This window comes from Oratosquilla oratoria, chromosome 30, assembly GCF_046742065.1.
Source record: "Oratosquilla oratoria isolate Oo_2021 chromosome 30, ASM4674206v1, whole genome shotgun sequence".
Lineage (NCBI taxonomy): Eukaryota > Metazoa > Arthropoda > Malacostraca > Stomatopoda > Squillidae > Oratosquilla > Oratosquilla oratoria.
Window position 1 is genome coordinate 30,171,556 of NC_134806.1, and position 25,678 is coordinate 30,197,233.

Genomic DNA, 25,678 nt, shown 5'->3' on the forward strand with positions numbered 1-25,678 from the left:
AGGACAGTGCCCCTCATAGAGGGCTTCGTAGTGTGGAATTTAATGAACCATGCCCTTGGTTCAACTTCGTGGGTGGCAGGATTCGAACTGCCCTTACCTTGACCTTCGCCGAAAGTAACAACGCCCTAACCCACTCAGCCAGCGAGCTTCCCATCGTAGATGATATGGTTTAATGTCACAAACTCCCCCCTATTGGAAGGCTAGGATGGTGTCCCTCGCAGAGGGCTTTGTAGCATGGAATTTAATGAACCATGCCCTTGGTTCAACTTCGCTGGTGGCAGGATTCGAACCGCCATCCCCTCGACCTTCGCCGCAAGTAACGACGCCTTAACCCGCTCAGCCAGCGAGCTGTTTAGGTGATAATGATTTTCCCTAGGTTGTTCCAACTGTTTCATGTTCATCTATCTATATACCAAGAGGTTTTTCCCCATCATAAGGGAGGTAGCTGTTTTGTGGTTGTAGGGGGTATTTCAGTTTTGAGATTTTTATGGTTTTACTGCTCTTCACATTTTTGTCAGCCTTTCATTCTATTTTGTAAGTTTCTCCCTAGAACTGAGTATTAAGGGAGAGAGACTGGAGGAAGTGGAAAGTTTTAGATACTTGGTGCGAATGTGGCAGGAAAGGAAGGAGTGGTGGTTGTAGAATGTAGATTGAGAGAAGCAAGTAAATGCCTTGGGGGATTAGAAAGTGTAATGAGAGATAGACATTTGGGAATGGATGCTAAGAGGAGATTGTATGAAGGAGTGATTGTGCCAACAACACTGTACAAGGCAGAAAAGTGGAACATAAGGGAGGAAGAGAGGAGGAGTTTGAATGTGTTTGAGATGAGGTGCCTGAGAAGTATGATGGGGGTTACTAGGCTAGATAGAGTGAGAAATGAGGTGAGGAGGAAAACGGGTGGAAAGGGAGTTGGGAGATAGAGTTGATGAAAGAGTATTGGGATGGAAGGCAGAGGTGGAAGGAATGAATATTAGGGTCGACCTAGGATGGGGTAAAAGGGGCATTAAGAGGAGAATGTCTGTTGAGGAAGGACAGGAGAGGACAAGATAGTGGTGAATGGAGAATGGCTGTATATGGATGATGCTGTGATGCATGAGGGAGAAAGGGGGGGGAGGGAGTATGTATGAGAAATAAATTGATGCAGCCCAAAGGGATTTCTTCCTGTCTTCTCCTTTTCTGCACAAGGGAATGAAGAGGGGGTGGTCACTGATTTAATGAAGCGGCCTTGCTGTGGATGTGCTGTGTCTTGTGACACTGCCTCTGACCCAGGGCAGGGGGCAAGATCCAGGGATGATCCGTCATCCAGGAGGTGCCAAGATAAGAGGGTAGAGGGGAATGGAGAATGTGTGGGAGTATTTTCTATATCTTTGTTTTTTGGCTACCTCCCTTATAAGGGGGAAAAGCCTTTGGTATATGTATGTTCTTTAGATTTTTTATTAATTTGTTTTATGATGTTACTGTACTATTTAATTGCTTTAGTTGTTCTTTTTTCTTGTTCTGTTAGGTTGTGTTTTTCATTAAAGTTCTTCTTTTCTTCTTCTTTTTCTTCTTCAGGAGGCTATCTTATGTGTTTACATAAGAACATAAGAAATAAAGGAGACTGCAAAAGACCATAAGGCCTACACTAAGCAGCTCCGTATCCATCACCACCTGTCATCCCCATCCATAAAGTTGTCTAATCGTTTTTTAAAACAACTGATAGTTTCAGCGCTTACTACATGGTTACTAAGTTTATTCCATTCATCGACCACCCTATTAGTAAACCAATTCTTGCCTATTTCCTTCTTAAATCTAAATTTGTCCAGTTTATACCCATTACTGCGAGTCCTGCCCTGTTGTTTTATTATTAGTTATGTGTTTTATTATTAGTTATGTGTTTTCCTGTAGCCTTTGGGTATGTGCTTTTTACTTACCTTCTGGATGGTATTATTTTGTTCATAGTTTTATCCAGGGATAGGGATCAGTCTATTTCAAAGTGTTCCAGCTCTTTCACTATTTTTTGTCTCTATGTCAGTTTGCTTTGTGGTGGTTAATGAAAGTTCTCCTGGTTGTGGGTTGTAATTTATTTTCCAGTTCTATGTAGATCTTAATTTGGAAGTGATCAGATGATAGATTTTGTATGGTATCCCATGTGGTTTGGGTTTGTATGGAGGGTGAACACATTGTTATGTTAGATGTTGATTGTGTAGGTGAAGTTGTTTGGTGGGGATGTTGAGTTAATTTTGTTTAGGTTGTGAAGTTGTTCAAGAATTTGGTGTCCTCTTTGATCTGCTGTTTGTGTGTATCAAGCCAGATTGGATGAAGCATATTTAGATCACCTGCCAATATGTTGTTTCCTATTAAGTTAAGAGGTTGGTGATATGGAATTTAACCTTATGGAGTTGATGTAGTTAGAAAGATATGTATGTAGGTAGTAGTGTATGTTGTTTTCTTTATTTGTATTTGGATTGTGATTCTTTCAATGATGGTGTCTGTGACAGACCAGTAAACTCAATCCTCCAACAACTCCCAGATATAAGCCCCACCCAAAAAAAAAAAAAAAAAAAATCCACACCTGATAAGAAACACACTAGCATGCCTGTACTCAGGACACCAGCCAGCATTGAAATAGTACCACCACACAGCCTTGGTACTGCTTCAAAATGTCTAGATGCAACCACCACACAGACTCAGAACACCATATACTACAGTTTCCCACATTAACAATCCCTAAACAGCAATGCAGCATATCTTTTCCGAGTTGCTTGTGGTCCCACTTTGGAGTCTGCAGGGTCTTATGCCAGAGAAAGCAGTGGCAACAGGTTGAATGATTTGCCAAAACATATTCTTTTTATATGTTAAAGAATTTTTCTTTTTTATAACACACTGTGATAACTAAAAATGTACATACATACCAATGGCTTTTTCCCCCTTACAAGGGAGGTAGCCAAAGTCAAAGGCATAAATCTACCCATTTCATCCCCACATACTCCACACCCATTCACCACCTCTCCCTCCCTCTTTTCTTGGCTCCCCCTGGATGACGGGTCATCCCTGCATCTTGCCCAGTGCCCTGGGTCAGAAGCAATGCAGCACTTCCAGTCTCCCTTAATACTCACTTCCAATTTGCTGCCATCCTCTCCCCTTGTACATCTCATCACCTTTTGCCCACATTTATCTTCAGCTTCCTTCTTCCTTCTCAAACTCTGTCACTAACTTCCTCAATCCCTCCTCTGATCCCGCTACAAGCACAGGAAAATGCATTCTTCACATCCTTTTGACATGTAGTCTTTCTTAATTTGTTCCCATGATCTCTTAAAGCCTGTCCATCCTCAATCAAGAGATCTCTTCTGTCAATGCATTCTATCCCCTTTAGTGATCTGAATGCTCTATTCATATCACCTCTTTCTCTTTGATCTTTCGAAGTTGACAGACCCAGTGATTTTAGTCTTTCCCTTATATGGTTTGTCTGCCAGGCTGGGGACCAGTTTGGTTGCTCCCCATTGTATTATATTGATTTTGCTTACATCCTTTATTTTAAACATCAATAAATATTATAAAGAATAATGAAACATAAGAATAACCTAGTGAAGTTCAATAAGAAATGAGTTCTTTTGAACTACATTGTTGAATCTTTCATGATTATGATTATTGGTTTCATCATAATGGACCATGTGACCTTCACCAGTATTCTTATAAGATATTTCGTGGTCCAATGTCGCCTAATTAATTTAATGGAAAGGCACCACATCCCTAGGGAGTTTTTAAAACCAAGTATTTCTACTGAAGGGATGAAATGGGTGGGAGTGGATTAAAGCTTTTGACTGGCTGCCTCCCTCAAAAGGAGGTATATGTATACAGGAAAATTCCTTTTATCCGACCTTGGTGGAACCTACCCTAGATCAGATGTTTGGACATACACTAAAAGAAAAAAAGAAAGAAAAAAAAAATGAAACATTTTCACTTATTTACAGTACAATAAAGCATAATAAAGAACACAACAGAGTGGAGGAGAAATAACTACCAAAGGCCAAATATAAACAAATGCTGAAATGCCCATGAAAATAACAGCAGCCAACCTGAGTGCCATGAGTCAGTAGCAGCGATAGCAACAACTAAACATCCACTTGATGGTTGGATGTTTGGACAAATTCAACTTTTATCTGACTTGGGGCATTGAAGAAAAAAGTCAGATGTTTGAAGGTTGGATAAAAGGAGTTTTACTTTATATGTAAAAGATGCATACCTGTTGTTTTTTATTATCATTATTTTCCACTTTTACAAGCATGAACTCCTCGATAGATTATGTAGGACTTGTAAACTTCATCATCATACAAGGTATTTTTATTATAAGTAGAAAAACTATTCTAAAGTACTGACTACTTATGCAAAGTTACAAATGTGTACTTGTTTTGATCCCTTTGTTTCATCTTTGAGATAATGATCTTTAAGAATGACACAATAGGATTCTCTGATGTAGTATCCCAAGATGAAGAGTGAAAGTAAAACAAGGATTAGGTGTGTCTTTCTTCATCTGATAGATAAGTATGTTTAGTCATATATTTATTTACTTCTGTTGCCATGACTTTTGTGATCATTGCTGAACACATTATGTATTTACCTAGTTGTATTTTATGGGAAGAGAGATCATAGTGATCTGCTTTTGTATCTTTCAGCATCCAGTTTGATCTTAAATTCTTTTATAGTTTTTGCACTCACTGTTTCCTCATTCAGTTTGTTCCAGATATCTATCACTGTGTGGGAAGCTATTCTTTTTCAGATCTCTTCTGTAACTATCTTTTTAAAGTATCTTTTCATGTCCTCTTGTTTTTCTTCTGTCCCACTTTAGTAAGTCATCTCTGTGACCATAGTTATATGGTATTGTGCATGTGTGTGTGGATGTGTATTAATTATATTTACCCAATTGTAGTATGCAGGGCAGGCACGACACTTGGGACCCTTTCACTTGCTCTCCAATAATCACACTTAACTTGAGCTATATCCTTATTTTCCAGTTATCATACTTAGAGTTGAATTTCATGTATACTTGGGGTATATTGCCTTCTAAGTTATTTTCTTTACACATCATCCCTAATCAAGATATCTCTTCTGTCACTGTAGTCGATCCCTTTTAGTGACTTGAATACTATGATCAAGTTGCCTCTTTCTTTTTAGTTTTTCAATGCTTTAGTCTTTCCTTATATGGCTTGTCTGCCGGCCTGGGAACCAGTTTGGTTACTACTATTTTTATTTTCTCAATTTTGTTTATATCTTTCACTCTGGACCATAAAACTGATGTATATTCCAGTCTTGGATAGATTTGGGTTTCTATGAATTTTTCATCATATCTTCATCCATCCACAGCAATTTATGAAGCGGCCTTGCTGTGGATGTGCTGTGTCTTGTGACACTGCTTCTGACCCAGGGCAGTGGACAGGATGCAGGGATGACCTGTCATCCAGGAGGTGCCAAGATGAGAGGGAGGGAGGAGGGTGGAGGGGAGTGGAATATGTAGGGAATGGAATGGGTGGGAGTGGTTTCTATCTCTTTTTCTTTTTTGCTACCCCCCCATGTAAGGGGGAAAAAGCCTTTGGTAAATGTACATATCTTCATCCAGAGAGTGAAAAAGACATCTTAACGTTTTGCAGCAGTGTATACATCTCTTTTTCACAGTCTTATTTAAATACCTGTCAAGTGACAGGTTGTCTTTTGTTAACAACCCCATTCTTTCTCCTCTTTTGCTTTATTAATGGATGCGTCCACCCACATCTATCCCACTCCTGTCACCTATTTCCTTTTTTTGTCTGAAGCATTCCATCTAAAAATAAGAACTATCTTCTGCTTCTCCTTATATCCATAAAGCATAACAGGTTAACATTTTCATATAACCCTCTCCATATCAGTTGGAATATATCCTATTATTCTAGTTGTTGTGTGGCTATTTAATTGAGCTGTGTAACATCCTTTTTTTTGCAAAGGAATTAGATACATGTTGACTAACCTCTACAGTAGGGATCAATGACAGGAGACTGTTTTAGTTTATCCATTTATTATTATTAGTGCTTTGTTTTGTATAGTTTGCAGTGTGTCTGTGTCTTCTAGATTGTAGGGAGCCATGCTGGGAGGCATAGTTGAGTATGGTTCCTATGAATTATTTGTGGCTATTAGTTTTTTACGTACACCAAAACCTGTGCAGAATTATCCTGTGCACGTTCCTATGTATGTATGCATTTTTATATCTTCCTGCTTTCTGGAGTTGAGGTTTTGAAACTTGTTTTGAAGAAGTGCTGTTTTGGTGATAGGATTTTTCCAAGAGTTGCTCCAGGTCCTGCATGGGTGGGGGACATGTAATATATTTAATGTTTGTTTTGGTTTTCAAGAGGGAGGGTGGAGGGGAGTGGAATATATAGGAAATGGAATGGGTGGGAGTGGTTTCTATGCCTTTTTCTTTTTGGCTACCCCCCATGTATGGGGAAAAAGCCTTTAGTATATGTATGTATGTTGTTTTGGTTTTGCAGATTCTTGGTTGTATTTACCTAGTTGTATTACATGGGAAGGGAGCTATGCTTGTGGTGAACTATCTTTGTACCTTTCAACAAAATTTTTTTTTTCTTAAAATCTTGAATAGTATTTGCACACAGTTTCTTTAAGTTATTCCAGATATCCAGCACTCTGTGTGGGAAGCTATTCTTTTTCCAATCTCTTCTATAGCCTCTTGTTTTTCCATTGTCATTTTTTAGTAAATCATTCCTATCAAGGATTTCCATTCCTTTCATGATTCTCTGCTCCCGTGTTGGTAGTTCCAATTTGGATAATCTTTGTTCGTATGTTAATTTGGAAAGACCTGGTGCCAACTTTGTTGTTGCTCTATATTCTTTCTACATACATATACCAAAGGCTTTTTCCCCCTTACATGGGGGTAGCCAAAAAGAAAAAGGCACAGAAACCACTCCCACCCATTCCATCCCCTACATATTCCACTCCCCTCCCCTACATATTCCACTCCCCTCCACCCTCCCTTTCATCTTGGCACCTCCTGGATGACGGGTCATCCCTGCATTCTCTCCACTGCCCTGCGTCAGAAGCAGTGTCACAAGACACAGCACATCCACAGCACAGCCATCATCATTAACCCCCTGTCACCCCCCCTCACCGCCATCCCCTCCATGCTGCAAAGATGAGAAATCCCTTTGGGCTGCATCAAATTATTTCTCATACATACTTTCCCCCCATCCCCCACCCACTCCCCCTCATGCATCACAGCATCATCCATACACAACCCTTCTCCATTCACCCCTATCTTCTGTCTTCTCCCATCCTTCCTCAACAGACATTTCTCTCTCTTGTAATGCCCTTTTGACCCCATCCATCCATCCATCTCATCCTAGGACACCCCCTCATATTCACTCCTTCCATCTCTGCCTTCCACACCTCTTTTACTAATCTTTCTTCACTCATTCTTTCCATGTGTCCAAACCATCCTAATACTCTTTCATCAACCCTATCTCCCAGCTCCCTTTCCACCCCTGTTTTCCTCCTCACCACCTCATTTCTCACTGTATCTAGCCTAGTAACCCCTATCATACTTCTCAGACACCTCATCTCAAACACATTGAAACTCCTTCTCTCTTATGTTCCATGTTTCTGCCCCATACAGTGCTGTTGGCACAATTTCCTTCATATAACCTCCTCTTAGCATCCATTCCCAGATCTCTATTTTTCATTACACTTTTTAGTACACTAAGGCATTTACTCACTTCTCTCAATCTACATTCTACCTCCACCCCCACTCCTCCCTTTCCTGCCACATTCCCACCCAAGTATTTAAAACTATCCACTTCCTCCAGTCTCTCACCCTTAATGCTCACTCCCAGCCTGCTGTCATTCTCTCCTCTTGTACATCTCATCACCTTACATTTATCTTCAGCTTACTTTCACACACCTTCTCAAACTCTGTCACTAACTTCCTCAATCCCTCCTCTGATCCTGCTACAAGTGCAGTGTCGTCAGCAAACAATAACTGGCTTATTTCCCACTTTTCTCCATTTTCTTTAACCATCTCCAACCCCTGACCCACTACGCCTTTCATTCACCTCTAGCACAACCCCATCCATGTATAGATTGAACAGCCAGGGCGACATAACACATCCCTGACAAAGTCCCACCTTTACCTCAAACCATTCACTCTCTCCATTTCTAATCGTAACACAAGCTCTACTACTCTCATAAAAACTCTTGACTGCTCTTAACAGCTTTCCTCCTATCCCATATATCTGCAGTACCTCCCACAGTGCCTTCCTGTCTACCCTATCATAAGCCTTTTCCATATTCATAAAAGCCCCAAAAACATCCTTACCTTTTCCTATAGCTTTCTCACATACCTGTCTTACCACAAAAATCTGATCTACACAACCCATACCTGTCCTAAAACCACACTGTTCCTCACCAATTACTCCCTCTGTTACTCTCCTAATCCTCTCAACCAAGACCCTCCCATAAGCCTTCCCAACTACACTCAACAAGCTAATCCCTCTGAAACTACTACACTCACACTTGTCCCCCTTTCCCTTGTAAAGTGGAACTATACAGGCACTCCTCCAGTTCTCCGGCACTCTACCCTCTCTTAAACAATCGGTGAAAAACCTCACCAGCCAGTCCACCATAACTGTATGGCCAGGAATTTTAAAGGAATATTATTTTTGTTTAATTGTGTTTCTTCTAGAGATGATTGTAAGCGAGTGTACTGTAGCTCTGCCCATAGCACTCACTAGAAGAAACACAATTAAATGAAAATAATATTCCTTTAAAATTCCTGGCCTTACACAACCTCTTCTGGTAGCTTAGAAGGGCTGGGAGGTGGCCACACCACAGTCTGGCCAGGTGGACTCTGTCCTTTCGTGGGAGAGAGGATTCAGTGATGATATCAGGGGGTCTGGCATGCAGCAATGTGTTGTCTTTTAGTGTGTTAATGGAGCAGTGAGTGATGTGATTATGAATATGTTTCTGGAGGCTGGTATTTGGTGGTTGTGGAGGAAGAGAAGAGAGTATTTGTGTGTGATATAGGTATTTGGGTGTTTTTTTTTATGTTTCTTGGTGTGTGTGGGTGTTCTGCTATGTAGTGTAGAGGGTGTGCTGTGTTTGTGGAGGCTGCAGCAAGTGTTTGTGTGCTTCTCATATCAAGGTGATTCTTGACTTTGAGGACTTTGTTTCATAGTGTAGATGGTCTGTAGGTCTGAAGGGTGTTGAGGAGTGTCTTACTGAGATGAGGTACCCATGCAGGACTTGCATAATTCATCACTGATCATATACATTATTTGTATATTGTATTTGTTTTGTCCAAATGTTGTTCTAGTGATTGATTTAAGTGCATTAAGTCTAGGTGTGCATTTATTTTTTATGTTTGTGATGTGTTGTTTGAATGACATGAATGTATTATGTTACACCAAGGATTTTCAGTGTGTGTGTGTGTGTATGGTATTAATGTTGTTGATATAGAGATGAGGTAGGTATTTGTGTTCTTTTGTCCAGTTGGTAAGAAGTGTTGCTGTAGATTTGGCTAGGGCTATTTTGAGTCTGATGAACCATGTGTTGAGTGTATCAAGGTATGGCTGTATTATTTCTGCAGCTTTGTCTGTTACAATATGTGCATGTGATTGTTCTGTTGTCTGTGTAGGAAAAGATTTATATTTCTGACATGTCTGGTATGGGTATATCATGCATGTATAGATTAAAGAGTGTGGAGGATAGAACTGAGCCCTGTGGTACTCCATTCTTAATGTTTCAGGTGTGCGATGATTGGCCATTATATGACATAAGCATTCCTGCCTGCCTGGCCAGCCATCTTTTAGTGTTATTATGCATGTCTCTGTTATAAATTTTGTTTGTTAGATTGTAGTGGGGGATAGCATCAAAACTTTACTAATGTCTAATGTTATGAGAAGTGTTCTATGATGGGGCCCATCTGAATTGATGCCATCTAAGACTACAAAGGATTACAAAGGCGGAGCATGCCGACAGGAGACCTTTTGGTCCATATCTAGGTCAGATGCCAAAAAAAAAACCATAATAAATTAATAAATAAAAACTATAATAATGTAAATAACAAATAAAATAAATAAATGCATAGGTATAGTTAGATAATAAACAAACAGGTAAATAGTAAATAATAATGAATTGACATATAACTAATAATAAATGAAAATCAAAACAGACAAATGATAACAAAACAAAAACAAATAATATGAAATAAATTATAATCATTACAGCATCTTGCTTAGGTGTTTATCTAAATTATTCTTAAAGCTTCGAACTGAACTACATTGCACTACCTGTGCAGGAAGTTTATTCCAGTCATTAACTACACGGTTGGCGAAGTTGTTTCTACCTATTTCCAAATTGAATCTATTTCCGGACAGTTTGAGACCATTGTTTCTTGTCTGATTCTCATTCAGTGTGAGAATTGTTTGCATGAGGTTTATCAGATGAGTGTTTCTGGAATGTAGTGGCCTAAAACTGTGTTGTGATTCAGCAAGAGGAATATGTGGTATGATGAGTTGAAGTATGAGGCATTTTAGTTGAAGTATGAGGTTGCCCAGGTGACCTGGGGATAGGTGCCACCTGCGTAGAGCTGGTAGCCGGGGATGTTTGCTGCAGTTTGGCCCCCAACTCTTGGGGTTGGGGGGTGGTCCCACAATGAAGATGCTGCTGCACCAGACCTCTTTTCCAGTGGAAGGGTTTGGCTATTTTTTTTTTTTTTTTTTTTTTTTTTCTCTTATTGTCTAGAGTCAATATTACTGATGACTTCTTGGGTAAGACTTCCATTCTATTATTCCTGAACCTTAGCTTTAATTTATCCAAGTAGACTTGGGTGTTCTTAGTTTTTATTTTGTAGTTTTTATGCTGGAAACACATTAGCAGTGTTCTTGTCTCCTGGTACAGGGTGCAAGTTTGAAATGGAATATACTAAAAGAAATTTATAATGAGGGTGTGATCAAATATGTACCACAACAAAAGCAAGAGAGAACATACATAAAGAACTGGTACAACAAAAAATGTAGTGAAGCTAAGGATAAAAGAGACAAAGCCTGGAAAAAATGGAAAAAAGACAAAAAAATGAGCAAATGGCAAACATACATCAAACTAAGAAACAATTATGTAAAAATATGCAGAGAAGAAAAGAGAAATTATGAAAAGGAAATAATAAAAAAATGCAAGGAACAACCGAAACTATTTTACATGTATGTGAACAATAAACTAAAACACAAACAAGAAACAGAAAAGCTGTACCAAGGAAGTCATGAATATACAGAAGAACAAGAAATGGCAGAAGCTACGAGTAACCACTTCAAATCGGTATTCACAATTGAGAACACACCTAACTGTGAGGGAATAGAGAGACAAAAATCCCCACCAATAAAGGAAATAACTGTAACAAAGAAGGAAATCAGCGACCAAATAAAAAACCTTGGATGTCAGAAAATTGCATGGTCTGGATGGAATTGCAAATGGGATATTGAAAGAATGTGTAGAAATATTAACATAAAATACACACTATAATCAAATGCTCGCTCAAAGAAGGAAAGGTATCACAAGACTGGAAAAATGCAAACATTGTCCCAATATATAAAGGAGGAAACAAGGAAAATCCAACTAACAGATCAGTCTCCCTAACAAGGACAGTAGCTAAAATATGTGAAAAAGTGATCAAAAGTAGATGGGTTAAACACCTGGAAGAAAAATCATTACTAAACCATCCATCCCTGTCTAGACCTACAAAAGGTATTTGACAAAGTACCACACAAGAAATTAATAAGGTGGCGTCACAGGTAAATTGTTAGAATGGATGGAAGACTTCCTGACTGGGAGAAAAATGAGGGTAGTAATTAAAGACAAATACTTGAAATGGGAAGAAATGATAAGTGGTGTTTCACAAGGGTTGGTGCTGGCTCCAATCATGTTTGCCATATACATAAATGACATGGATGAAGGAGTTGAATGTTATATGAATTTCTTCGCAGATGATGCAAAAATATTGAAGAAAATAAGAACAGAGGAGGACTGTGATTCATTACAATCAGACCTGGACAAAATCTGGAAATGGACTCAAAAGTGGGAAGTGAACTTCAATATCAAGAAGTGTAGGATAATGGAGTCTGGAAAAAGTAAAAACAGGCTTTCAAAAAATTATAAAATTGGTGAAGAAGAAATAAAAAAAGTGCACTTGGAAAGGGACCTTGGAGTAATAATCAGCAAAGACATGGCACCAAATAAACATATAAACAAAATAGTTGGAGAAACCTTCAACCTATTACGGTCAATGAAAGTGGCATTTGATTACTTGGATGAAGAAATTATTAAAAAAATATTAGTTACATTGATTAGACCAAAACTGGAATACGCAGCAACACTATGGACACCCAGTACTAAAAAGAATATAAGGAAACTAGAAATAATACAGAGAGCAACAACAAAGTTGGCACCAGCTCTTTCCAAAGTAACATACGAACAAAGATTTTATCAAAATTGGAACTACCAACACTGGAGCAGAGAAGAGAAAGGTGATCTACTGACTAAATTTAAAATTATGAAAAGAATGGAAATCCTTGATAGGAATGATTTACTAAAAAATGACAATGGAAAAACAAGAGGTTATGAAAAGAAACTCGAAAAGGATAACTGTAGAAGATATTGGAAAAAGAATAGTTTCCCACACAGAGTGCTGGATATCTGGAATAACTTAAAGAAACAGTGTGTGCAAATACTATTCAAGATTTTAAGAAAAAACTTGATGCTGAAAGATACAAAGACGGTTCACCACAAGCACTCCCTTCCTGTGTAATGCAACTAGGTAAATACACACAGTGGAAGAATTCATAGCAAGAACAGGAAAATTAGCAAGAAATTAATACTATAAAAATATATGGATAAAGAGAGACATGAATGATGAGGAAAGAAAAAATAAAGACATTAAGAAATGAAGCTAGAGAGAAAAAACGGGAAAAGACCAGGCTGAGACAACACAGTTCTGTTGGAAAGTGTTTGATATGAGACTGAAAAAATGGTATATTCAAGAAAAGAATATTGAAAGGTTCAGAGAACAAGATGGAGAGAATAGAAAATTAAAAGTAGCTTATACCTACATAGATGAATTAATCACAGGATTAAATGAATTTAATGATTACCTGTCAGAAGTAAAACCAGAATTGTGGAGACAAAATTAAGGGGCCCTCTAGTACCAAACAGTGTTGGTCATGGATTAATCACTGGCATAGAAATAGGGAGGAGAAACAAGGTGGAGTCATGTTTCTGGTTAAGAAAAATTTAAATGTGACGAAAGTTACATATAGGGAGAATAAGATAGAGATAAGAGTTGAAGATAGCTACATGAAAATCAGTTTGCAGTGATTTATGTACCCCCAAATGCGAGGTCTTGGAGAGAGATTATTCCAAAATGTTAGAGGATACAAGAACTTCATTAAATGAGATGCTGAAGGATGGAAATAAAGCAGTACTCATGGGAGATTTTAATTGCAAAGAAATATGTTGGGAAGAGATGACAGTGAAAGGTGGAGAGGATCAATGGGGAAATGTATTACTTGACATGACTATAGAACATACAATGACACAATGGGTAAAAGAAAACACTAGTTTTACAAATATTGAAGAACTGTTGAAACTAGATTTATTATTTATGTCAGAACCTGAAATAGTAGACAAAATTGAATGCAAGACACCAATTGTGAAGAGGGACCATATACTACTCGAGTTAGAACTAAAGGAGGAAATATATATAAAGACAAATGAGAAACACAGAAAAGGAAGACTGATATATAGTAAAATGGACTTTGAGAAATTTAGAACATTTTCTCTTAAAGTGAACTGGGAAAAATTCTACAAGGAAGAAACACAAATGGAAGAAAAATGGATTATTTTTATGATCTACAAAGGTGTAGAATATGTCGCAATGCAAAAATAGGAAAAAGTGTATAAAGTGCTGGTTTAATAGAAGGTGCAGGGAAGCAAAGGACAGAAGAGATAAAGCTTGGAAAAGATAGAGAAAAGACAAAAAATCTAGAAAGTGGCAAATATAGATCAAAGGAACAAATATGTAAAAATATGCAGGGGAGAAAAAAAGAAACTATGAAAAAGACATAATAGAAAAAAAGGTAATGATCAGCCAAAACTATTCTATAGATATGTAAATGGTAAACTAAAAAATAAACAGGAAATAGTGAAATTATGCCAAAGGAATATGGAATACACAGAAGATACAGAAATGGCTGAAGTCATGAGCAAACACTTCAGGTCAGTTGTCACTAGAAAAAAATGGAACTTTGGGATGAAGGGAGAGAAGTGAATTCTTCCACCCCCCCACCCCACCATGAGGGAAATAATAATAACACAGAAAGAAATAATGGATCAAATAATGAACCTTGATGTCAGGAAATTCCACGGCCTGGATGGAATAGCAAATTGGATATTAAAAGAATGTAAAAAAGAACTAACAGACAAAATATATAACAAAATAACTTGCTCACTCAAAGAAGGAAAAATGCCAGAAGACTGGAAAAATGCTGATATACCAATTTATAATAGAGGAAATAAGGAAGACCCAACAAATTATAGACTGGTAGCCCTTGCAAGCACGGTAGCTAAAATTTGTGAAAAGGTTCTAAAAAGTAGATGGATAAAACATCTGGAGAACAATATCCTAAATTGGAGACAATTCATATTTAGACAGGGAAGATCATGTACCACAAATTTTATCTGTTTTTACTCAAGACTGCTAGACATAATACAAGAAAGGGATGAATGGGCTGATTGTGCATTCCTAGATCTACAAAAAACTTTTGATGAAGTTCCTTATAAAAAACTATTAAGAAAACTGGAAACCATAGGAGGGATAGAAGGTAAACTACTGAAATGGATGGAGGACTTTTTGCATGGAAAAAACAATAAAGGTAGTACTCGAAGATAAGAGTTCTACTTGGGAAGAGGTAATTAGTAGAGTTCCACAAGGATCAGTATTGGCTTTAATAATGTTTGCTATGTGAATGATAAAGGTGTGGAATTTTACATGAGTTTCTTTGCAGATAATGCGAAATTGTTAAAGAAAGTGAGTACTGAAACGGACTGTGACTCACTACAGAGAGATCTGAACAGGGTCTGGGAATGGAGTCAGAAGTGGACTTCAACATTAAGAATACAAGGAAGATTGAGAGAATCCAGAGAGCAACTACGAAGATGGCCCTAATGCTATAAAAAAATGTATGAAGAAATATGAAAACTAGAACTACCAACTCTGGAACAAAGAAGAGAATGAGGTGACTTGTTGACCATCTATAGAATTATGTGAGGTGTGGAAGTCCTTGATAGAGATGACTTACTGAATTGGGATAAGAGAAATACAAGAGGACATGGAAGGAAACTCAAAAAGGACGGTTATAGAAGGGCTTTCCCCACAGAGTGGTGGATGTATGAAACATACTAGATGAAACAATAGTGTGTGCAAAAACAATACAAAAATTTAAGAGCAAATTAGATATGGCGAGATACAGAGACGGGGCACCATGAGTGTAGCTCCCCTTCCCATAAGATACAACTAGGTAAATCACACACACATACACGCATCGGTCGAAGTGACAGCGAAGTTTGGAACTTCAGGAAAACTTCAAATTTTGTTGATCTCAACACCAAGGGAGTACCTTTGTTGTATTAGTAGGGAAGGGGAAAGCTCATGGTGTAGAAGGAAGGTGAAGAAAAAAGAGAAAGGGAGGGATTACTGAGAAAAATGGAAGGAAATGAGGAAGGAGACGAATGGGCTCCCCTGGACATCAGAAGAAATGTCATCAAGAGGGCTGGAGATGATGCAGGTGATGTCAAAAATATTGGTAAAGGCATAAAAATTAGAAATATAGATAAGAACAACACAATTGAAAGTGGAGATGATAATTTCCATGGATTTAATGAGGGAGGGGATGCCAACTTCCCCCGATTAGCAAGTCTAGAGGAAAAACTAGAGAAAATGATCGAACACTGGGAGGTTAGGTTCAGCCAACTTAAATGGATTATGCAAAGAGGGCATGGAAAGAAAATCAAGAAAGACAGTTATAGAAGAGACCTGAAAAAGAACAGCTTTCCCACAGGGTAATAGACGTTTGGAACAAATTAGATGAAAATGTGGTGTGTACAAATACGATACACGAATTTAAGAACAGTCTAGATGAAACGAGATATGAAGACGGGACACCATGAACATAACTCCCCTTCCCGTAAAATACAACTAGGTAAATACAACTAGGTAAATACACACACACACCTTTGAGCATGATATTAATTTAAGTTTAGGCTTGTATAAATTTGATGACTTTATTACTAAGAAAGTTGTAGAATATTCTTCAAGTGTTACCAGGCCTTTGGGGTGGTTATTACTTTATATATATATATCAGTCTTTGTCACTTGGTATCCCCTGAAGATGTCTTAAAGAGATGAAAACATTCAGACTGTTTCTTATTTCCCAGTGTTTTTTCTGCAAATTATTTTCATATGTTCTTGTGACTTACTATACATTTCACCCATAATATAGCAGATATATTTGACAGGTGATAGGGTATCTGGTCAACACACCCACATTTTTGTTTTTGCATCATCTGTAAACGTGTGAGAGTAGCTTGTCATAATTTCCATCATGTCATTTACATACATGAAGGCCTGAACCAACCATTGTGGGGCTCACCTAGTTACTGCTCTTCATACTGACATCTCATCCATCACTACTGCTCTCATCTACAGTAATCCCTCAATATAACAGATCTCTTCATACCGAATATTGGATATAACAGACAAAAAATCTGACAGGACAAACCCTTGCTATAACAAATTTTTATCCATCATAGTGAGGGATCCTTGGTTATAACGGATCTTCGGATATAATGACAGACCTCTGTCCCCATATAGTCCATTATATTGAGGGTTTACTGTAATTTCTAATCCTACTCATTTCTAATACCGGACAAACATCAGGATATAATGGATCTGTCTGGTATTTCTATCATATATAACATCCTTGGTTATAACAGATCTTCAGATATAATGACAGACCCGTCCCCATATCATCTGTTTACTGTACCAGTCTTTCAGGAAATCCAATATTTGATGAACTCCAATATGCCCCCAATGTCTACAAAATCTATTGTGAGGTATCTTGTCAGATGCTTCCTTTAGATCCAAGTATGCATAGTCCACCCAACCTTCTCATTGCAGCACACCACTCTTCAGTAAAAACCAAATTGATTATCCACCAAAATATCATCTTTAAGATATTTCATCTATCTTTCACAGTTCTCTCATGCAGTCTATAGTTTAATTATTTCACTTTTATCCAGTATTGTGGAAATATTCTTTCCTCTAATGAGTACAAAATTTAATTACAAATCTTACCTGCCATTGGTCTCTGCATTCCTTCAGTATCTAGTTTGATATTCCATCAAGCCCTCAAGTTTTTCTCAAGTCTATTGTTTCCTATAGTTTTATGTACATCCTTCACTTTCACATTTATTTCACACAACCCTAACATTATTTTCTACTTTTCTCTCCTCTACTGAATGATTTTCTTTAATGAAAATTGATTAGTAACTTGTTTATTATTTCAGTCTGTGTTGATGCTTTTTCATAAACTTTACCATCCACTGTCAACGTAGAGATTCCTTCTCTGTGTCTATTGAACAGTTAAACTTACCTTTGCATTTATAAAAAGAAAATTGTTTAATGTCATGAACAACTCCCCTCTTAGAGAGAGCAAGGACAGTGTATCCTTACAGAGACAGGGATTTAATATATGCCCATACTATGAACTGCAAGAAATTCCTTTTTGAAATTCCTAATGTCCCTAAAGTTTCTCATATAATCGTTTCTCACCCTTCTATACCCTTCCATAGTCTATTTGTTTTGTCTCTTTTTCCATGTCATATCTCTGGTTATCATTGCTGTTTCACATTTTTTTTTTATTAAACCTTTGTCACAATTTTTTCATAATCTGAGCTGTAGATGATTTAAAGATTTCAAATTCCTTTTTAGATTCATCCTATTTATAAATCCCTCTAAATTTACTTCTTTAAAAAATGTCAAATTGGAGAAGTTTGTCATCCCAAAATTATATCTGCTGTGTGTGCGTGATTAATTTCTTTGTTCTTACATCTGTTCATTGGAATTCAAGTTACTTTTCCCCATGGGATACACGTACTGTACTTCAAAGATTCAATAATATCATGTTTATTAGTAGTTGTTCCTGTCTTGCTGGATTGTCGTCTCTAATTCTCTTTTACCCATTAAATCGTTGTGTTTTCCATTGCAATATTTAGCAAAATATTAAACAAGAATTTTCATTACTACCTGTCTCTTATTCTTCCCAGTTTATTTGCAATAAAAAAAAAATTAATACTCCTCTTTAAAAGAAGAAAGTTTTTCTCTTCCACCCTAAGAGGGATTGTTTATATAGAGAACAAGATTCATTGTCATTGTCTCTGACAAGAACATTAAGTAAATCATCATTCCATGTTTTTGTCAAGGAATACATAAATCTCCAAGAAGTTCATTTTATCTTTTCCTTTGGTATAAGTTTTCAGATTTGTTGCCTTGGTTTTTCCATTGCTCAATATTACTTCACCTAATTGATGTAATTTGTCACAATTATCATCCCTGCCATGAAATCTGTCGTTACTATCATGTCTCAAAACTATATATCTAATATTTCCCAGTTGTAGGTCATCATTTCTTGGTAGTTGCTTGATTAGGTACAAAATACAAGTTTCATTTGTCAGTAGGTATCCATTGATTTCTAACCTATCCTTGCTGTCTTAACCACTTTGGTATGATAATGCCCATGTAGGTGTCAAGAAGCATGAGTAGTTACACAAAGATGCCAGTGTCAGCGTCTTGATTTATATATTTTTGCAGTTGTACATGAGTTACCCCTGGATTCTGTGAACTGGTTTGATCATATTTTCAGTATTTATTATTACTCAGAGTAAAAGAGAACGAGTAATACAGCAGTGACTTTATATCTTATAATGCAAGTAGTGTGGTGAATTGTACATTTGGCAGCCGATGCTGTGCACGAAAATTTAAAGTGGTTAATATGATGCGGGCAAGGTTATCATATTATGACAGCAGGGTAGGCCTAGTAGTAATGGGTTTAAATTGGAAAAAATTAAGCTTAAGAAGGAAATAGGCAAAAACTGGTTTAACAGTGGAATAGTAACAGATAGAATAGACTTAGTATCCATTGGTGGTTTTAAAAGAAGATTAGATAACTTTATGCATAGGGATGATAGGTGGTAATGGACATGGAATTGCCTAATGTAGGCCTCATGGTCTCTTGCAGTCTCCTTTATTCTTATATTCTAATCAAGAGATCCCTTTTGTCAATGTAGTATGTGTGTGTGTGTATTTACCTAGTGTTATATGGGAAGTGGAGCCATGCTCGTGGTGGCCCATCTTTGTATCTTGCAACATCTAGTTTGTTCTTAAATTCTTGTATGGTGTTTGCACACACTATTGTTTTGTCCAATTTGTTCCAGACATCCACCACTCTCCACATTTTTTTTTTTTTTTTTTTTTTAGATCTCTTCTATAACTATCCTTTTTGAGTTTCTTTTCATGCCCCCTTGTTTTTCTTCTATCACACTTTAACAAGTCTTCTCTGTCAAGGACTTCCATGCCTTTCATGATTCTGTAAATGGCCAATAGATTGCCTTTTTCTCTTCTTGTTCCAGGGTTGGAAGTTCCAGTTTAGATAATGTTTGCTCGTATGTTAATTTTGAAAGTGTTGGGGCCATATTTTTCTTTCTATTTTCCTTATATTCTTTTTTGTACTGGGTGTCCATAGTGTCACACCATACTGATCTTGGTCTTATTAGTATTTACCTAGTTGTATTTTACGGGAAGGGGAGCTATGCTCATGGTGTTCCGTCTCCATATCTTGTTTTATCTAGACTGTTTTTAAATTCGTGTATCGTTTTTGCACACACCACATTCTCATCTAATCTGTTCCAAACTTCTATTATCCTGGGAAAGCTGTTCTTTTTCAGGTCTCCTCTATAATTGTCTTTCTTGATTTTCTTTCCATGCCCTCTTTTATCTCTACTATCCCATTTTATTAGATCTTCTCTATCAATAATTTCCATGCCTTTCTTGATTCTATAAATAGTTATCAAGTCTCCTCTCTCTTCTTTGCTCTAATGTCTGTAGCTCAAGTTTTGCTAGCCTCTCCTCATATGATAGTTCTGAGAGTGTTGGTGCCAATTTTGTAATTGCTCTTTGTATTCTTTCAAGTTTTGTTATACATTTTTTTGTACTTGGTGACCACGTCATTGCTGCATACTCCAATTTTGGTCTTATCAAAGTGACTAGTATTTTCTTCACCATTTCTTCATCCAGGTATGTAAATGCCACTTTGATCTTATTAAGTTATAAGTTTCTCCAAAAATTTTGTTTATATGTTTCTCAGGGGACATATTATTCATAATAATGACTCCTAGGTCCTTCTCTTTTTCCACTTTTTTAATTTCTTCCTCTCCCAATGTATATGATCCCACTATTCTTTTTTTTGCTTCTTCCAAATTCCATTATACTACACTTCTTAATGTTGAATTCCATCTCCCACTTCCTACTCCATTCCCATACTTTATTGAGATCGCTTTGCAGTGATTCACAATCTTCTTCGGTGTTCACTTTTTTCAACATTTTTGCATTGTCTGCGAAGAAGCTCATATAACTTTCAATTCCTTCATCCATATCATTAATATATATAGCAAACATTATTGGGGCCAGTACTGTTCCTTGTGGAACTCCACTAATCACCTCATCCCAATTGGAATGTTTGTCTCTTATCACCACTCTCATTTTTCTTTCATGCAAGAAGTCTTCCATCCACTTAAGTAGTTTGCCCTGTATTCCTCCTACAGTTTCTAATTTCTTTAGCAATTTCTTATGTGGCACCTTATCAAAAGCTTTTTTCAGGTCTAGAAAGGCACAATCAGCCCATCCATCTCTTTCCTGTATTATATCTATTAGTCTTGAATAGAAACACATCAGGTTTGTGACACTCTTCCTTGTCTAAATCCAAACTGCCTCAGATTTAGTACATTGTTTTTTTCCATCTTTACCCATCTAATTTTGATAATTCTTTCACAAATTTTTGCTACCATACTTGTAAGGGAGACCGGTCTATAGTTAGTAGGGTCTTCTTAGTTTCTCCCCTTGTATATTGGTACTATATTTGCACTTTTCCAATCTTCTGGAACTTTTCCTTCTTTCAATGAACTGTTTATTAGACTATGTATTTTGTCTGTTAGTTCGTCCCTGCATTTTCTCAAAATACAGTTTGCCATTTTATCTGGACCATGTGATTTTCTGACATCGAGATTACTCAAGTGATTCATTATTTCATTCTTTGTTACTTTTATTTCTTTCATAGGAGGGACTTTCCCCTCCCACTTGTCATGTCTCAGTTGTATATTCTCCTTTTGTAAACACTGATTTAAAATGCTTGTTCATAATTTCTGCCATTTCTATTTCCTCTGTGTATTGAACTCCTCGTCGTAGTTTCACTAATTTTTGTTTGTTTTTCAGTTTGTTGTTTACAAATGGAATAGTTTTGGTTGATCTTTACATTTTTCTATGACATTCTTTTTGTGTTTTCTCTTTTCTTCTCTGCACACTTGTACATATTCATTTCTATAATCAGTATATATTTTCTATTTCTCAGGTTTTTTTGTCTTCCATTTTATCCAAGCTTTATCCCTTTTATCTTTTAACTCTCTACATCTTTTGTTGTACCAACATTTTTCATATCCTTATTTATGTTTTTGTCTTGGAACATACTTTTCCACTCCTTATAAATTGTTGTCAAAATATTCCATTTCTCTTTTTCTCTTCTACTGTTGTTTCCTCTTTGTATATCCTTTCCCAGTCTGCCTTTTGATTTTTTTTCCTCATTTTATCAGAATTAGTTTTTCCATACATCATTCTTCCCTTTCTATATTATTTGTTCTTATATATTTTTCTTCATTTAGTTCCAGTTCTAATATATGGTCACTTTTACTTAGTGGTATCTTATTTTCAATTTTGTCCACTATTTCAGGTTCTAATGTGATTATTAGGTCCAGTCTCGATGGCTCTTCCTCATTTATATACCTAGTATTCTCTTTTATCCATTGTGTCATTGTATGTTCTATTATCATATCAAGTAGTACATTTCCCCATAGGTCATCTCCACCCTTCACTGTCATCTCTTACCAGCAGATTTCTTTACAATTAAAGCCACCCATTATAATTATTCTTCCTCCATCATCCATTATCTTATTTAGTGTTATCCTTGTGTCTTCTAACATATTCCTGTGTTCTCTCTTTTCCCACGAAGCCATTTTAGGAGGCACATGATTTACCACAAACTTTCTGCTCTTCTTGTCCCTGTCCTCTATTTCCATCATGATCATTTCCACTATTCTTTCTATATTTAACATTCCTCACATTTATATCCTCCTTAGGAATATAAATCCACAACCTTGTTCTACTTCTCTGTTTCTAATCCCATAATTATATGCACCATGTCCTACACTGTTGGGTGGTAATAGACCTTTCAATTTTGTCTCTACAATTCCCATTATGCCCAGTTCCTTTTCCTTCAGGTGATCATTCAATTCATTTAAGCCTGTTATTAATCCATCTATATTTGTGAAGGACACTTTTAATTTTCTGCTACCTCCATGCTGTTTTCTGTTTCCCTTCGATTTTTCTCTTCTATGAACCATTTCCTCACTTTCATATCCACTACTCTCCAATAGAATTTCTCTTTGTCTGACTGCTCTGTTCTAATTTTTTCCCTTGCTTTTATTCTTTTTGTTTTCCTCCCTTTCCTCTTTATTCATCTTTCTTTTTATCCATACCTGTTTGTACTGATCACTTTCTGCTAGTTTCCCTGTTTTTGCTTAGTCTCTGCTGTCGTTTGTGACCTGAATTTAACCTTAATTGGTCTGGTCTTGTCTACATTGTATTTCCCCAGTCTATATATTTCTTCGATTTCTTTCCCCATTTCCTGTTCACCTTCTTGAAATATTCTTAGTACCCTGTTTACTCTTTCTTTCTCCTCTCTTACTCCTGTAGTCCTATTTGGATTAAGTTTCTCTTCCATTCCTAACATAATTACACATTTCTTTATATCTGCTAAGTCACTATATTCTCCTCTCTCATCACTTTAATAACTGTGTCCTAAGTTTGTTCTTTCATATGTTGTTTCACTAGATCTCTAAATTCAGTTTTGTTATTCTCTTGGACTTTTTTCCAACCACTTACCTCTTTCTATGGACTCTTTATTCTCTTTATTATTCCTCATTAATTCCTCATTCTCATCCTTTACTTCCCTTAACTGTCTTTATAATTCTATTTAGTTAGGTTTTGATTCTCCTTTAGTTCTTCCAGTTTATCAACTCTCTGAATAACTAGTGCTAGTTGGCTAAACCTAACCTCCCATGCTTCATTCATTTTTGTTAGTTTCTCTAGGCTTACTAGTCGGGGGAGGTTGTCATCTCCTCTCTCATTATATGCAAAGAAGTAATTATCTCCTCTTTCCATTGATCTGCTATTATCTATATTCCTACTTTTAATACCTCTTCTCACCTGTTCATTTTTGTCTGTTTCATCTGTACACCTTTTGTTTACACCCCTTCTTATGTCCAAGACCTGTTCCTCTCCTTCCTCATTTTCTTCCATTTTCCTCTATAATGTCTCCCCTTCTTTTTCTTCACCTGCCCACTACACCACAATCTTTCCCCTTCCCTACTAATACAACACAGGTACTCACTCATCACTGAAATCCATGAAAATTGCATTTTTTCCGGAGTTCCAATCTTTGCCATCAATCCGACTGTGTATTTACCTAGTTTTACCTAGTTGTGTTTTACAGGAAGGGGAGCTATGCTCGTGGTGTCCCGCCTTTGTATCTTGCAGTGTCTAGTTTGTTTTTAAAATCATGAATGGTTTTTGCGCATACTATTTCATTGTCCAGTTTTTTCCAAGTGTCCAAAACTCTATGAGGAAAAATGTTTTTCTTCAGTTCTATTCTATATCTATGTTTTATGATTTTCTTTCCATGTCCTCTTGTGTTTATTTTTGTGCCAGTTAAGTAAGTTCTCACTATCGAGTACCTCTGTGCCTTTCATGATTCTGTAGATGGTCAATAGGTCACCTCTCTCTCTTCTTTGCTCCAGTGTCGGTAACTCCAGTTTAGCCAATCTCTCTTCGTATGATAGGTTTGCAAGTGCAGGTGCCATTTTTTGTAGCTGCTCTTTGGATTCTTTCTATTTTCTTTATATTCTTTTTGGTACTGGGGGACCACAATGTCGCTGCATACTCCAATCTTGGTCTTATCAATGTAACCAATATTTTTTTCATCATGTCTTCGTCCAAGTATGTAAACGCCACTTTTATTGATCTTAGCAAGTTGTAAGTCTCCCCGACAATTTTGTTAATCTGTATATCATAGGACAAGTCGTTCGTGATAATTACTCCCAAATCTTTTTCGGATCCTACTTTCTTTACTTCTTTGGTTCCAATTGTATATTTTCCTGATATTCTGTTTTTGCTTTTTCCAAACTCCATTATGCTACACTTCTTAGTATTAAAGTCCACTTCCCATTTCTGACTCCAGTTCCATACCCTATTTAGGTCTTCTTGCAGTGCTTCACAGTCCTCATCTGTTTTCTATTTTCCTTAGCAATTTGGCGTCATCGGCAAAGAAGCTCATGTAGCAGTTTCACGTCCTCATCCATGTCATTCATATAGATAGCAAACATTATTGGTGCCAGCACAGATCCTTGCGGTACTCCACTGATCACCTCTTTCCAGTCTGAATATTTTTCTCTGAGCACTACTCTCATCTTTCTACCAGTCAGAAAGTCCTCTATCCATTTTAGTAGGGTTTCCCTGTATTCCTCCTATGTGTTCCAGTTTTTTTTAGTAGTTTTCTGTGTGGTACTTTGTCAAAGGCTTTTTGCAAGTCTAGGAATGCACAATCAGCCCATCCATTTCTTTCTTGCACTATGTCTATTAGTCTTGAGTAAAAGCATATTAAGTTTGTGGAGCATGATCTTCCTTGTCTGAATCCGAATTGTCTTGGGTTTATGTCATTGTCTTCCAGATGTTTTACCCATCTATTCTTGATTATTTTCTCACAAATTTTGGCTATGGTGCTTGTTAGTGATACTGGCCTATAGTTGGTGGGTTCTTCTTTGTTTCCTCCTTTGTGTATTGGTACAATGTTAGCGTTTTTCCAGTCCTCGGGTATCTTTCCTTCTTTGAGTGAGCTGTTTATTAAGATGTGTATTTTGTCTGTTAGTTCTTCTTTGCACTCCTTTAGAATCCAATTTGCAATACCAGTCCGGGGCCATGTGATTTTCTGACATCCAGCCTTGATAAATGTTCTGATATTTCCTTTAGTGATGCTGTAAACTCATTCATGAGGGAGATTTCTTGTTTTTGTCTATGTCACAATTTGGTAATTTTCTCTCTGGTGAAAACAGATTTAAAGTGATTGTTCATGACTTCGGCCATCTCTAAATCTTCTGTGTATTCTATGTTTCCTTGGCATAGTTTCACCAATTCCTGTTTGTTTTTAAGTTTACCATTCAACATACCGATAGA